Below are 14,218 nucleotides of genomic sequence, written 5' to 3' on the forward strand. Positions count from 1 at the left end.
TAGACTGGATAATCCACTAATTCATGAGTAGCTAATTTTCACAAATTAAATATCTGAGGGAAATGAATGGAGGAAAAATAAGATATGGTGATGTTGTATATATGAGGAGATTAGGAGAAAGAAAAAAAGTTACACATTAATCACATCAATAATGTGCTCCCCCAGTGTAAAAAAATGTAGCCACTATGGAAAACAGTGTGATAGTTCCTCAAAAATTAAAAATAGATTTACCATATGATCCAGGACTTCTGGCTATGTACTCAAAAAAAATTGAAAGTAAGGACTCCAGGAGATATTTGTCTACCCATGTTTATAGTATCATTAATCACAATAGTCAAAAGGTGAAAGCAACCCAAGCGTCCTTTGACAGATGAATGAATGAACAAAATGTGTATACACAAAATGGAATGTTATTCAGCCTTAAAAAGGAATGAAATTCTGACACATGCTACAACATGTATGAACCTTGAAAACATTATGCTAAGTGAAATAAGCCAGGCACAAAAGGACAAATATTTGTATGATTCCACTTGTATGCAGTACCTAGAGTAGCCAAATTCATAAAGACAGAAAGTAAAATCATGATTTCCAGGGTCTGAGGTTGGGAGGAAATGGGAAATTATTGTTTGATGGGTACAGAGCAATTTAGGAAGATGAAACAAGTTCTGAAGATGGGTGGTGGTGATGGTTATACCACAATGTGGATGGAATTAATTCCACTGAACTGTAAAACTGTTTAAAATGATAACTTTTATGTTATGTATATTCTACCACAATAAAAAAAATTGTGCTTCTTCTTCCATACTGTAGAGTTATCATTGGGGAACAGGTATCCAGCCAGTAATGACATTCCCAGATCCCCTTGCATCCTGGTGGGCCTTATGAAAAGCTCTCACCGGTGGAATGTGTGTAGGAATAACATATATTGCTTTTGCATCAAGGCAGCTAAGAAGTAAATGTGCCTTCTCCAGCCTCTCTTTCACCATTTGCCAGATATAGTAAGAGAGTAAGAGAGTGCTGAGACCCTAAAGGAAAAAGGAGCCACAAGGTGGGTCCTGAATCACCATGTGGTAGAGAATTGCATAAGACTTAGGAGAGTGAGAAATACAATTTTATTGTAAGTTACTGTAATTTTGGAGTTTATTGTTACAGTGACTAGCATTTTCCTAAACAATACATCAAAGAATTCGGTCCTTTTCCTTTCTAACCTAGGAAAATGAAAGGTAAACCCTAAGATTGAGCACCACTAATAAAGAAAGGTCAAGAAACACTGCTATGAGAGGACAAAATTAGCTTGAGATCACTGGAAATCAATAGACACAGGATGGACATGGAGGTTGGATTTTGAACCAAGGGGTGGTCTGATCCATTTGTGATATAAGAGGACTTTTGCAATAAAGATGGGACCAAAATAAAAATTAATGTGACTTCGGGAAATGCTAAGAATTAGCTTCTGAATTACAAGAAAGAAGGTGATGGTAACGCCACCAAGGAGGTCAGTCTCTAAAAATGAATTGTATAATCATTAAAGCTACCATAAAAACAACCCCTAAATGTCCTTTCCAACTCTACTCTTATGACTGTGATTCTCACTTAGTTAATACAGAGTTTTAGCTTATTTATAAGATGTTGCTGACTCAGATAAACTGCCTCAAGTTAGACCACAGGGAATTTTGGAACACAAAAGAATTGGTGAACACTAAATTTCACATAATTATAAGTGAAAGTATATGCTGCAATTCTTCTCACAGAATATTATAGTCAACTCTGGAGCTAGGAAGCAAGGCCTCTATGTTTATTGACCCCAAAGCTTCTGCTAATGGGTGTCAGAGTTATTCATTTATTTGTGAGTCACATATAGTAAGTATCTTTATTCTGGAAGAGCTTATATTTGTAGCTTAAAATAACAAATAGAGCACCCATGTGAATCAGAATCAGAGAAAAGAATGCTTGAATTAAAAAAAAGAAAACAAAGCATGACTGGGTGCTGTGATGCCCCCAAGAAGTTTCCAGTGCTGTCTTTCCCAGTGCCTGTCTCCTGTGGTCCTTGGAGAGAAAGTTAACAAAGCAAAAAACAAACAAACAAAAAAAACAGTCTAATTCAAGACAGTAAACCAGCCGGAGCTTCGAAAGATGGAAGTTATGATGATTCTTCCAGGATTCCTTACCCCAGAACATAATGCAGGGAGAGGTAGTTCAGAGATAAAGGAGCCCATAGCATCAGAGATTCCTTTTTTCATTGATACAGTGGAATAGGAATAAGCAGAGACCCAGTGCAAAACTAGGTTTTGATCCCATATCAGACACAGAATTGTACACTCCTTTTTAGCAATGCTCTAGATGTGAAAGTACTCAATAAGGTTGCAGGTATCCAGGTAGGTCACAGCTGAGGTCAGTTATGTCCACACGTGCTGTTGGAGACACTCCACTGATGCACATCCTTGAAATCCAATTTGGCTGGAACACGGGAACCTCACTGGTAAAAACAACTCAAGCCCTGACATTAATAAAGGCTTAGGCACATATACACAAGTTTAATGGATTTGGGGAATTATGAAAAAGAATCCAACTTCAGGAAGAAACAAAGCACCTCAGAATGGGAAATCCCCATTTGTGAGGGAGTCAGGCAGGAGGACCGTAGTCAGCAATCACAGTGAGAGGAAGGGTGGCCATGTTTCTAGGAGCAATGTGAGCTGTTCTTGAACTTACTTTGTATTCACCCTTCTAGGGAATATCCAGGCATCCTGGGGTAGAGAGAACTGAAAGAACCCTGACCTTGGGTGACCAAATAACCACACTGGGGCATCACACACAAAAACCATCCCCACAGGACAGGAGAAGAAGATATATTTCCCTACCTATTAGAAAGAAAGGAAGCATTTATTGTTTGTATAATTTTTTGATGAAGGCCATTGTGACTGGTGTGAGGTGATACCTCACTGTAGTTTTAATCTGCATTTCTGGTGTGGAGAAAAGGGAGCCTTCCTGCACTGTTGGTGGGAATGTAAATTGGTATGGCCACTATGGAGAACAGTATGGAGGTTCCTTAAAAAAACTAAAAATAGAGCTACCATATGATCCATCAATTGCACTCCTGGGCATATATCCAGAGAAAACTGTAACTCAAAAATATACATGCACCCCAGTGTTCATAGCAGCACTATTTACAATAGCCAAGACATAGAAGCAATGTAGATATCCATCAAAAGATGAATGGATAAAGAAGATGTGGTACATTTATACAATGGAATATTATTCAGCCATAAAAAGAAACGAAATTGAGTTATTTGTAGATGGACCTAGAGTCTGTCATACAGAGTGAAGTAAGCCAGAAAGAAAAAAACAATTAACCTATGCTAACACACATATATGGAATCTAAAAAAAAAAAAAAAAAAAAAGAAAGGTTCTGATGAACCTAGGGGAAGAACAGGAAAAAAGACACAGACGTAGAGAATGGACCTGAGGACATGGGGAGGGAGAAGGGTAAGCAGGGATGAAGTGACAGAGTAGCATTGACATATATACACTACCAAATGTAAAATAGCTAGTGGGAAGCAGCTGCATCATATAGGGAGATCAGCTTGGTGCTTTGTGACCACCTAGAGGGGTGGGATAGGGAGGGTGGGAGGGAGATGCAAGAGGGAGGGGATATGGAGATATATGTATACATATAGCTGATTCACTTTGTTATACAGCAGAAACTAACACAACATTGTAAAGCAATTATACTCCAATAAAGACGTTAAAAAAAATTAAGTTAAAAACAAAAAAAAAAAAAACAAAAAACAGCAACAACACAAAGAACATTTATACAGTTCTCACTATATTCCAGGCAATGTTCTCAGGACTTTACATTTTGCTATCTCATTTGATCTTAACCCTAGGAATGAGGTAATATTATTACTCTATTTTTCAGATGAGGAAACTGAGCCATAGGGAAGGAGGTTAAACGATGTGGTCAAGGCCACATAGTTAGGAAGCTATGGAGTTAGGATTCAAACCCAGATTATCTGTCAACTGTATATCTTTAACCACAATTCTATGATAACCGACTTTGTGTTCTTGTGGTTTTGTGTTGCTAGCATGTAAACATCACCTAAACTAAGATTAACAATCACCCCCATAATGGTTTTAATTAAAATTCCACAAGATTGGAAGACAAACTGGATGTCAGAGTATTTCCAGTCTCTAAGATTATTTTAGCTCATGTCATGGAGAGGCTAAGGCCCTTTATTGGAATAATGGACTCCATCTTGTGTTCCTGGCCTTTTAAGTTTCTTTGCCTTCTAGGTAATTTCTTCCTTTCCTCATAGCTCCTCAGATTTCTTTCTTTTTTTGTATTCTCTCACCTATTTTTTTTTGTTCTCCCTGTCAACTTGTCTTCCTATTGCTATTGTGCTGTAGCACAAATTAACCTTCTTCCTACTAATAAGCAACAAATTAACTCTTTAGGAATCATTCTACTATCCTTGGGGTGTGTGTCAAATGTATCAACAACATTTAAACCTATCTAACACCAGCTTCTATGTGTGGGCTCTTTCTCCACACCAAACAATTCTTCAACACCACCTGGGTGTCCTACAATTCAACTCAGTTCTGAAGCTATCTACCTAGAGTTCACATCAGATCCCACAGGTTAAGGGCTCAGTCTCATGGGACTGCTACCTCCTACCCCCTACTTCAGATGTCAATTGAAAGTCCAGGTTGTTACCTGTGCTTCTGACTGACTGGCTATAAATCAGAAATTCCCAAGAACCCCTCTTTGGGTTTGATTAATTTTCTAGAGTGACTCACTAAACTCAGGACACCAGTTTACTTGCCAGATTATCAGTTTATTACAAAGGATATTAAAGGATATAAACCAGGTGAAGAGATACATATGGTGAGGTCCTGAACACAGGAATTTCTGACCCTGTGGCATGGAGTTGCAGAATTTGGGGGCCAGCATGGCAGCACGTTGATGCGTTGTGGTTCACCAACCTGGAAGGTCTCGCAGCCCAATCTTTTTGGGTTTTTATAGAGGCTGAATTCCATAGGCATGATTGATTAAATCATTGGCCATTGGTGCTTGAACTGAATCTCCAGCTCCTCTCTGCTCCCCAGAAGTTGGGAGTGGGGTTGAAAATGCCAACCCTCTAGTCAGGGGGTTGGTTCCCGTGGCAACCAACCCCCATCCTTAGGTAACCTAGGGGTTTTCCAAAAATCACTTCATTAACATAAAAAAAGACACTTTTTGGCTCTCATCACTTAGGAAATTCCAAGGGTTCCAAGAACTGGAAGAAGACAAAATATACATTTATTATAAATCACAATATGACACGTCTATAATATTTTTGCTATAGTGTAGATATACAAACTAGTGACCTTACTAGTGGAAATTTTCTTAAAATGAAAAAAGAAGAAGGGGGTTGCATTGCCTTTAAATCCTGATCTATTACTATTTTTTTTTAATTAAAAGTAATTAACCACATGAATTTGCTTGCTAGGGCTGCTATAACATAGTAGTATAGAATGGCTGGCTTAAACAAATTTATTTCCTTACAGTTCTGGAGGCTGGAAGTCTGCTCTCAAGGTGTCACCAGGATTGGTTTCTTCTGATAACCATGAGGAAAGGATCTGTTACAGGTCCCTCTCCTTGGTTTGTAGGTGGCCATCTTCTCTCTGTGTCTTCATATCACCTTATCTCTCTGTGTCTCTGTGTCCAGATTCCCTCTTTTTATAAGGAGACCAGGCATATTGGATTAAGTCCCACCCTAATAACCTAATTTTCACTTAATTACCTCTGTCAAGACCCTGCCTCCAAATATAGTGACATTCTGAGATATTGGAGGTTAGAACTTCAAAATGTAAATTTGGGAGCAGGGACATATTTCAGTTCATAACACCATACAAAGTAAAAATTGTCCAGTAGATTTACTTCTATCATAAAAAATAAGAGATTTTATGGGGAGATTTTTCTTTCAGTGGCATTAGCAGAATATGTAGAAAAAATGATTGCAAGTACAGACCATGCTGTGTTTCTGGAAATTATCATAATATCACCAGTGTCTTAAGGTGGATTCTTTTTTTCAATAAAAACAGTGCTATAACTGGGGATTGCATTTCTGAAAATAGTTTTGGTACTAAGGTTTTTTCCTCCATTTTCCCCATCTGGTGTAAGGTCCAGCTTTCCAACTCTTTCTTTTGTGCCTTCTGATTCTTTGGATCATAATGACATCTGAGAACTTTTTACTGGGACCTCCCTTTCCACATTTAAAAAATAGTGAAAATAGGAACATCCCTGGTAGACCAGTGGTTAAAACCACACACTTCCAGTGCATGGGGCCTGTGTTTGACTCCTGGTCAGGAAACTAGATCCCACATGCCACAACTAAAGATTCCACATACTGCAACAAAGATCCCTCCCATGTCAAAAAAGATCCCACAACTAAGACCCAGCACAGCCAAATAAATATTTAAAAATAAATAAATAAAATAAAATAGTGAAAATAATGACCTTCTCCAGGGGTTGTTGAGGGTTACATAATATTAACTGTGGAAAGATTCTTTCTCTTAATTGTATATAAATGGGTTTGCTCCCTATTTAAATTGTGAAATCCTAGGGAACAGGGAATGCATTCAACTCCCAATGGATAAAAGTAGGCACTAAAATAAATGTTTGTTGAGTAAACAAATCAATTCTATGATAAAAAGCATTTTACTTTGTTTTAAATTCTAAAATAATCTAGTTTCAACAAGGTATAAGATCCAAGGAGGAATATAAACCTGGGAACAGGCTAAAGGTATGACTTTGGAAGTGGAGGGTTGCAATGACAGGATTATCAGATACGGAGATGGGTCTTTCAGGAAAATGTGTTCCCAATGGATCTAGGAAAGAATCAGTAGTATGGGTTGAATAGTATCCCCCCAAATTCATATGTTGAAGTCCTAACCCCCCTTACCTCAGAATATGACTATGTAAATAAGGTTACTGAATATGGAATCAGTGAGGATGAGTCATACTGGAGCAGAGTATCCAATATGACTGGTGTCCTTATAAAAGGGGGAAATTTGGACCCAAAGACAAGCATACTGGGAGAACGTGATGTGAACGTGTAGGCAGAAATGAAGTGATACTTCCTCAAGCCAAGGAATCTAAAGATTACCAGCAACTCACCAGAAGCTAAGAGAGCAAATTCTCCCTCACAGTCTTTAGAAGGAACTTTTAGAAGGAATTCTGCCAACACCTTGATATTGGACTTCAGACTTCCAGAACTGAGACAATAGATTGCTGTTATTTAAGCTGCCTAGTCTATGGTGCTTTTTTGTGGCAACCTAGGAAATTCAAACAATAGGACTGGCAGCAATGAGGGCCAACTGGATAGGGTACAAGTCAAGGCTCTTGCATCCTAAGAATCACTGTTTTGGGGTGAGGAATGGGACACCAGTAAATCTGAAAAGAATGTGAGAATGGGAGTTTGGTAGATTGATACATGAGGCAGCTCTTGAGGACTTTAGCCCGTTAGTACAGAGGACTCAAAACTATTTAGTGGGGATAAAAACCAACTATAAACTTTTAAAATTTTTGGCAGGATCCTGCTGGGTTTCAGAGGGTTGGGGTGAGAATGGATAACAAGGTTGAATTAAGATGGTTGTTTGACCATTATGGGTGAAGAGATATATCAATGAGGATAGGTTAAATTTTATGTTATGTTGTAGCAACAAACAGCCCCAAATCTTAGTCATTTATAACAACAAAGGTTTATTTTGTGTTTGGGCCATATATCCAACATGGCTTGGGAGGAAACTCTGCTCATCAGTGTACTGGGATGATGGGTTCTACATTTTAAAAGATGCTTCTATGACCACCACAGCAGAGGGTATAATGCACAGCAAATAACATAGTAGCTCTTGAAACATCTATCGGAAGTGGCACATGTCACTTCCCCTCACATTGCATTGATCAAAGAAAAATTTCAGGGAGTGCAATCATTGAATTTGAGGGTGGTCTTAGGGACTCCCAACAAAGCTTCCAGGTGGTAAGAAGAGGCATTAGAAATAATTCCACAGATGAATCCTTTGAAACCAGCCAAGTAAAACAGAAAGGATGCTAAGAGATGCTGGGAGTGGAGGCAACCGATTGACTGCCAACCTGACACTACTTATAAGAGGCCAAGACAGGCTGCTCTGGGATTTAACAGAGGACATTTGGATGCACATTAATGTTGACACAGATAAACATCCGAATAAATAGTTTACCGATGATGTAGCTGAAGGTTATTTGGATGTTAATGTCCACTATGGGAAAGAATAACAGCACATCTCCAAACTGGGTCTAAAAGAGTACTTTTAACCAAAGGTAACTATTTGTTTATTTGCTAAATCACTGCCTTTTCTAATTATTCTGTTCAGAAAAAGTTAATGGAGATTTGCTACAGGTTATAAAACAGAAGACTTGCGAGATGCAAACATGCCATGTTTGAGAAAGTGCAAATGTATTTGCAGCTAACAACTGGCAGTAATCAAGGTTGCTATTTTCTCAAAATTGGTTACTTTTGGGAAAGAGAAGTAGAAACATCATCAGGTTTAATGAATTTGCCAATTGTTCTTACTGCATATTTGAATTTGTATGTCTCTATGTAATCAGTCAATGAATAAAAATAAACTGAATTAAAAAAAGAAAAAGCCTACTCATTACTTTTAAATATATTTTTAATGTACTTTATTGTTGGTGCAAATATTTACCTCCTTGATTGGAGAATGTCTCAAGTGCCAGTTTGTAAATGGACTGTTCTCTTGCAGAGAATCATTTTGCTATTTGAACCTTGAATTATTCATTCAAATTAAATGAGGTATTATGTTAAATTGCTTTGCCTCTCTAAAGTGCTACACAAAAGTAAGCATTACTAGTCATTCTTATGGGCAGTGGCCCACAGTATTCTGTGTGTAATTTCTTATGCACTGTACTTTTTTAAATCTCAAGCATGTCTTTTTGGTAAATGGAGGTGTCAAACCTTGGGGTTTGACTAGATGTGGTCTGGTTGACAAGAGCAGGTTGGGGCAGACAGGAAGTGCTGAGGCCTGGAAAAAGATCTGTCCCTGAGGGTGGGGAAGCCACAGAAGTGCGGGAAATAAGTCAGGGAAATATTTTGACATATAGAACACACAATCCATGTATATATAAACTGACCAATGGGGTATCGGGAAATACATAGACTATGGGGACAGACAGTATAGGATCAGGCAGGATAGAGGTTATGAACTTGGCCCATGGGGTCACAGAGATATAGATTTGAGTTTCAGTTTTACCAGTCAAAAGCTGTATGATTTGGGATACATTAAAGTCTCTTTTTAAGCTTCAAGTTTCTCAAATATAAAATGAGACAATAGTAACCTTCTGAAGGCGTCATTGTTAAGACAAACTTAGACAGTGTATGTAAGGCATTAGCACAGTTCCTGACAAGTAGGGAGTGCTCATTAACTCTTAGCTCATATATATTTTAGGAGAGCTATTTTCAAATCAGAATCAATTGGTTTCAGCTGTGTGGAGAGGGTCACCTTCGTTGTTTAGGACCACACAGATACTCTTAGAGAGGAGGAAGGGGAAGATATCTCAGCCAGATCAACAGGCCACCTGTCATCATGTGAAGGAGGATGCACACTACCTGGGTGGAGGAGACACATTTGCTATTTGTCTTGCTGCTTTGGAGGTGAGTCTTCTCTCAACAGCTGCTGCCCCTCACCTTTGCTCATGGATGAGTCACAGAAAATGCTTCATGGCTTTGCTGAGCACCATCAAAGCACCAGTCTCTTTCTCATCAACCTGATGCATTTTTATGACACCTGGATCACAGATGTGTATGTGTTTTGTGGCGGGGGGCGGGGAGTTCCTGACACACAGGGAGGGAGAGGTGGTGTGGAAGGAAAAGGGCATTTCAGTGGAAATGAACAGAGCAGCTACACACCCCATTACAACGTGTCAGAGGTAACAAGACATTTACAGTGCTGAGGTCCTCTGACAATGTGTTTCAACACTTCATTTGACTTAGAATGATCTTAATTATTCTTCACACTTGAGCAAAACAAATCGAGCCATTTTCAAGGACACATGGACCATAAAATGCATTAAATGAGACCAAGGAAAGAGCCTCCAGACAGTGGAAAGTGTTTGCATTAGGTCTTTACTCCCAGATCTGGGTAGGAACAGCCCCTCTAACTAATGAAGGAGTTGAAGCTGAGTCAGAGTGTCACTTAGGCAGCTAAGTGGGCAGCTCTGAGGCCACACAGTTCATTGTTACCATGGGTGCACCTTACCATGGTAACAATGAACAGCAGAGATTGTGCCTCATGCTGAGGAAGAACTTGGAGAGGTGGAACAGATGGTCTGTCGTCTGTTTCTACTTTGGGCATGACAGATGAGCAATGGATCCAATTATAACACTGGAGGGGACGAACCATCTAAGACATTTGTGGTCTATGGGGCTGGCTGTGGAGCCATGGATCAGTACCAGGTACATTGCCTGGTCCACCAGTCTTGTAGGGCCTGTTCAGGAGTAGCAATGGTAACCATAGCCAACTCTGAGAATCATATCCTGGACCACACATCACTTGGGAAAGGAAGCATGAGGCTAGAAGTGACTACCACCAAGCCCAGCAGATGTTTTCTGTAGTCTGTGCAGACAATATGGATATGAACACTTTACCTTCATCACGAGACTGAATAGTAAAAAAAGGACCTTCATTTTTTAATTCGTTTGTCAAAGAAAAAGTACTCACTTGTTGATCTTACTTAGTTTAGTGATTCTTCAAGTGTTTCCCAAGAATGCTGAGAATTATTTCACGTTTAAGTAAATGACGAGCATATGCCCTAAAAGTGCTTTCTCTAAAGTTGGTTTCGTAAGTGCATTATAAGTGTAACTCAGTAAAAGTTTCCTTGTCAAATAAATTTGACAAGGAATCCAAAATTAAACAGGTCTCTTCACTAAAGGACTTTATAGTCTTTAATTTATGATATGAATTATGGATATGTGAGTACAGCATATAAAATACAGCATACCCAAAGCTTATTTGACTAAAGAGTGCCTTTAGTCTGAAGCATTTAGGGGAAGAGGGAGCAAAGGTATATTTTGGACTAGTGTTTTGCAGATACCCCTTTTGGAAAAGGCCACTGTGCAGTACTTTAGGAATAATTAGGACAAAATCATACAATTTAGCACTGTACAAATGGTTGAGATTAGTTAAATCTCTATGCTCTATTTAAGACCATCAAGAGTTCTTTACTCGTGCTTGCTCCATGTATAAATGAGAATAGTACCTCAGTTTTGAATTTTTTCATCAAACCTCCATATATGTGGTGGGTATTGTTCTGGCTTCCTTCATGTTTCTATTTAGTCCTTCAAGTCATGTGAAGGAAAAAGTAGCTGATTTATGGAAGAGTTTTCTAAATACGAGGCACTGAATGAAAAGTTATCTAGGGATTGACATATCATATACTACCTTGTATTTCAGAAGACTTAAATTCCAAGAGCCTTGATATTCTCAAAAACTTCACTGAAAAACACCATAACCTAAGAAATAAGGTCCATGCTCTGTTAAATAGTTTAAATATTCATCCCCCGTAATCTTTTGCAGCCATTGTATGGCACATTCCCAATCAGAGACTTGATAAAGAACAAGCTCTGCCTCAGAAAGGTTATCCTGAATAATGTAAAATTAATGGCTATATAATTCGCCCCGTGTATGCTAGGTAAATATACTTATTTATGGTATATTTTCAGACCACTAATAATCAGATCAGCCTAGATATTTCTCTGCTTTGTTTGTATTCTTGTGACACCAAATTGATAGCAGACCTCTAGCTAATATTTAATAAATCTTCTCAGGAAATCTTCACCAATAATGAAAAGGACAATGGAGCCTGCAGTGTAGCAAGCTCACAACCCAAAATACTGCAACTGGGCTCGGTGAGCAGGATCGAAAGAGGAACGTGCTCACTCTGAGGCTGCTGGCATTAATGTGTTCACAGGTGAGCAGGGAGCTTCTGAATCTGCCAATCCCATTACACAGTCTCCTCTTAGCACTGGGCAGAGCTGCGGAGGCTGGTTGGGAGATGAAGGAGGAGCATGGTCAGGAGCGGGGAGGGGACACTGCCTAGAGGCGTGATCTGGGCTGAGGGGTCAGGAGCAGAGATCCACACTCTGCTCCAAGCTTTGCTGTTGTTTACCATTCCCTTGGGGGAGTGTCTGGGCTCGGATCCACAGTCCCTGCCTTCCACACTGCACCTTGTAAATCACAACCACGGTGGCCTCGGGGCCACTGGGTCCCTAATGTGCTCTTATATATTGCACTGAGAGCTGCCCACTCAGATGACCTCCACAAATCTTGTTACTTGGAGCTGAGTGCACTGAAGAAATAAGTGTTGTATTTGGAAAGAAAAATTAATCATCCAAATTAAGTGGGGAAGATTGTGGTGTGATGTAGTAAAAGCATTATTGAAAGGGAAGGAAGAGGTTATGGAGGGGCGTGAAGAAGAATTCACATATACCTGTGACTCTATGGTTATATACAGGAGCTCTTTGTACTGTGAATAACAGAACCTAGATGCAGTAATATTATAATAATTAAAATAATAATAACCATTTATTGAGTGCTTATGATGTACCAGGCACTGTGCTAAGGGCCCCACAGACTCCATTTCATTTAATTTTCACTAAAATAGGCACTATTATAATCCACATTTTACTTATTAGGAAACTGAGGCTCAGAGGGGTTGAGTAACTCACTCAAGATCACACAGCCTGTTGACAGTACAGCTTGGTTTTCAGACTCTAATGATGGGAGGTCTTAATTAAAAGCTGTGCTGATAATGAATCATATCATTTGGGGTGTGGGGGTAAAACAGATTTAAAAAAAGCAGAAGACATATTTCTTGCCAACATGGAGTTTATGCTCAATCAGGGAAGATAGACAAAGTATTTCAAATAGTTAATTAGATGTTTATAGAGGTATATGGGGCTGAGAAAGAGAAGTGCAGGATGCTGTCAGGGCATTTCACAGGGGCCCTTGACCAAACCCATGCTCTACGCCCTACATAATTCTGCTTCTGTCCACAGCTTTAGGGACCAGCTTATGTACACCTGTACAAATAGAATGAGTTAGGAAATTCAGGTTATCCCTCCCCTCTCAACTCATATTTTAGAGTGTACACTGATTATCAGTTCAAGAAGAAGAAAATACATTGTCAGTGTGCATATTATCATCTTCTGTGCCTTAAATGTCTACTGGATAAAAAGTATATCTTTTTAGCTGGTTTGTCTACTTGATTTTTATGCCATTTTGAGCTTCTTAGGTGTGCAAGAGAACAGAGGCACATCTAGAATTCTGATTCCCCGTCTTTTTTACCTGCCTGATTGTGCTATTCCTTTGGGAAGAGCCAGAGGCAGAATGTGGGAGTACAGATCTGGGTGCCACTGCTCACTTGGGTTCCAGTGGGGTTGAATCTCATTGGCCAGATATGACTCTGGAAACTGTGCAGTCATCGGTGAGTTCCTTCTCTCCTGGGGTATTTTAGGGATTCCTCCCAACGGAACATTCCTCTCAGCTGAACCCTGCCATCTGCTCTTGTCTGCCCTGGCACTGAAAGGGAATAGTTTTGTCTCAGGTCAGGTTCTCTAGAAACAGGCCCTGGGACAAAGTGCTCTTTGAAAACACCTAATGAAGGGAGCAAACAGGGTCTGGAAAGGGACGGGGTGAGAGCCCAGGAAGGGTGTGGTCTCAGGCCTGATCCCTGAGGGTTCTGAGTCTAAATCACGTGCAGAGGTGCCCCACCTGGAGGCCAGCAGGCCAGGCTCTTATATTCCATATCAGTCCCCTCACCCTGAGGAGAGATAACCTCCTGGGGGGTCTCAAGAAGCCAAGGAGGTAGGGTGGGTACAACAGCAGCAAGATCTGAAGGGAGCCTCTGTTCCAGACTCATAGCAGGGAGCACTCCAACCACCCCTGAGTCCCAGTTCTTCAGTGGGGGTTGTGGAGGTTTATAGCACAAACACAACATAACATATTTTTACCTTTCTGATAACAGCCCAGCAGGTGGAGATTGGGGAGCTCAGGTACTGACATCAGAAGGCTCTCTAGATCCTGTGTTTCCTACTTCGAAGTGGGGAGACAGTGGTCCTGCCAGTGGGAGTGCCTCCAGATGATGATCACTCCTGGAATGCAAAGTTGTTTGAAAGCATCTGC

General features: G+C 39.9%; 1 long non-coding RNA gene across 2 annotated transcripts in view; it reads right to left on the reverse strand.

Moving 5' to 3' along the window:
* LOC113607185 (uncharacterized) overlaps positions 1–14,218 on the reverse strand; it is a 28,849-nt gene that overhangs the window by 6,277 nt on the left and 8,354 nt on the right. For both annotated transcript variants that reach the window (XR_003427829.1, XR_003427830.1), the window contains one exon: positions 14,047–14,187. This is a non-coding gene — a long non-coding RNA (uncharacterized LOC113607185). The remainder of the gene's footprint in view (positions 1–14,046; positions 14,188–14,218) is intronic.

Source organism: Aethalodelphis obliquidens, unplaced genomic scaffold, assembly GCF_003676395.1.
Source record: "Aethalodelphis obliquidens isolate GAN/ISIS:26980383/991018 unplaced genomic scaffold, ASM367639v1 scaffold46, whole genome shotgun sequence".
NCBI classification, from domain to species: Eukaryota; Metazoa; Chordata; class Mammalia; order Artiodactyla; family Delphinidae; genus Aethalodelphis; species Aethalodelphis obliquidens.